Below are 3,059 nucleotides of genomic sequence, written 5' to 3' on the forward strand. Positions count from 1 at the left end.
ATATATATAATAAAATGGTTTATACTGCACTATAAGCCCAAGGTATTCCTCACCCTGTATTTCTTCAGAGATGCCTCCCTGCCAATATAAGCAGAAAGGCCTTTCCTGCGTATTTATGAGTTGAGATGTGCACACCCCGCTTCTGTCAGTGTGAGGAATGGAAGGGAAGTGTTCTCAGAATAAATAAATAGCACACTCAGCCTCAAACATTTATCATGTGAAGTGAGGGTACTCAGCCCTAGTTACTGGGCACAGAACATACTATCTCACTACTACAGCATTGCTCCTTCCATTATTATTCGCATCCTCTATGGCATCAATAATAACATAATTGAAATGCTAGAATAGTAAGTAGTATATGCAATGTTTGCTTCTAGCAGAATGGGAAAATAGCAGGCCCGTTACTGCCTAATGGTACCCCACAACAGTGAATGGCTCCTGGGAAGCATACTATGCCTTGGTATATGGTGATGCTGCTATTATACCATCACTGTGCTATTCATTATATTACTACATCCCTATTACTTACACAGAGAAGATAAACATGTGAACACCGCAATGAGTTGTGAAAGCAAAGCGCTCGTTTACCTTGATCTGAGCCATTGAAGGAAGAAATAAATAAGGATGGAAGTGAGATAGAGAAGAAGAAAGTGGCAGAGAGGGAGGGAGAGAGATGAAGGGGGGTGAGAGAGGAGAGCAGAAGGAAGCATACCCAGATAAAACCAATCTCCTCTGCACTATGACGGTTTGATTATTTTATTATAGCCGGACCTGCTGCTTTGTATACATTCTGCCATCAAGTGAAATACTTCGAGCATTCCAAGGCATGAAGTCTCTATTTTTACTCCTTTTGATGTCTACTGCTGTAGCTACAATCGTGCTGAGAGAGTTACTTTGTTTCGGGTGTACAGTAACAATCTCATCATTTAAAGACAGAGCTCTGTTGGGTGCGTTCTTTATAAGTTGGACCCAGATGCGTTGAAGGTGAAAGAGACTATTTCCAGGGTGATGTGAGCAGGCTGGTTGAGCGCAGGGCTCGGCAGTGAACGGGTTAATAATGGCCAGGGCATGGAGCCTGTGTCAGGAAGGCAGGCGGTTGGCAGAGGTCTCTGGAAGGATGAGCCCTATAGAAGACATGTGAGTGTGAGTGAAGAATAGGTTGAGTAGATGTGAGATAGTGAGTGTAGGGTGCACATTAGGAGCTGGTTGGGCAGTGTCTAAACACTTGCAGTGCTCCCACTCTCTCCCTCCCCTCCCCATCATTACACTGTGTGCAATAGAACAGCTTGTATTTCTCTCTCTATTCAGCGCACACTGCCCTCCAGAGAGAGATAGAGAGAAAGGAGACACACACACACACACACACACACACATACAGGAAAGGAATACAGGGCAGAAAGACACACTATAGACCTAGCAGAGCTCGGACATCACACAGCTGCCCTTCCTGTAACCCTAAAGTGTCCCCATCAGTGGCTGGAAGAAGATTCTCCTCCATGGCAATGATAAGGGCTGCTGGAATTATCTCCCTGTCTCTGACAATCTGAGTGTTCGCAGGGAAAAGGATCCGCTGTGTCTGGGAATGAAATCCCATCTTCTCCTGCAGACACAAGGCAAATCTACCACGGGATGAGGAACACGCTGATTTTCCCATCTGATCACATTTGAAAAGCTTCATCGATTTTGCTGGAGAAGGAGAGGAGGATTGTGCATGTGCCCCAGGCTGCACCGTCATTTTTGGGAGGAAGCCGAAGACTGAGAAGATCATCTTCTGCAAATAGCAAGCGAAGGCCTTTCCACCGACAAAGGAGAGCAATTCGCTTCCAGGTAGAGTGCTGACAAAAGCTGGGGTGCAAGGAGCCCCTACAATTCCCTGGCTGCTGGGGCAGCCTCAGGGCTCCATTCTTGGGGCACTATTATTATTATTCTTAGCAGGAGACTGGCACACTTTTATTTGTCTGTATTTCTGCACCAGGCCTGCCTCTGAGTTCTTCCCACTACCAAAGATTTTCTGTAGTAAGCATGGCTTTAATAGAAAGAGTAGACTACGGTGTTCACGGTGACTTCCAGGTACTTATCTTAATTTACTGACCTGTATATTCGGGTATAGTGTAGGGAAAGGACCAGGCAGGAAAATAAATGTAAACAACATATTTTATAGTGCAGAAAAAAGGTAAATATTTTGGGAGAAGAATGTAAGCCCCTTTAACGTGCCTCTTACATTATTCCCTTATTCAGAAAGAACAACAAAAGCTTTTTAAAAATGGATTTGGGTGCAGCATGATGCACAATCATACTTGATACAATCAAGCTTCTGCCTGTTTATATTGATTCTTAAACTTGAAACAGTTTCTGAGCATGTCCTCTGGTCCTGTGTGTATATATACTGTATATATCTTTATAAACAGAAAAAAAAAATGTTTGCATGTATATCTACGCTTATGTTTTGTCTACATACATAATGCTTTTTGTATAAAGTCAGTTATACACAACATTATACATTACATTTATGCATTATATACAACACTGTGTAAAGTCAATTATATACAACAACAAATTTCCAATTATACACGCAACGTTGTGTAAAGTCAGTTATACACAACAACATAATTATACATTATACATACAAGATTGTGTAAATTCAGTTATACTTAACAACATTGTAGATTTATACATTATACATACAACATTGTGTAAAGTCAGTTATACACAACAACATTATAGATACAACATTGTGTAAAGTCAGTTATACACAACAACATTGTACATTTATACATTATACATACAACATTGTGTAAAGTCAGTTTTATACAACAACATTATATAACTATACATACAACATTGTGTAGTCAGTTATACTACAACATTATACATGATACATACAACATTGTATAAAGTCAGTTATATACAACAACATTATACATGATACATACAACATTGTATAAAGTCAGTTATACACAACAACATTATACATACAACATTGTGTAGTCAGCTATAGACAACAACATTATCCATTATCCATACAACATTAATATGTATTCTATATTTTTATGGAATTG

The sequence above is a fragment of the Nanorana parkeri genome, unplaced genomic scaffold, assembly GCF_000935625.1.
Source record: "Nanorana parkeri isolate BGI_ZX_2015 unplaced genomic scaffold, ASM93562v1 scaffold18, whole genome shotgun sequence".
Classification (NCBI taxonomy): domain Eukaryota; kingdom Metazoa; phylum Chordata; class Amphibia; order Anura; family Dicroglossidae; genus Nanorana; species Nanorana parkeri.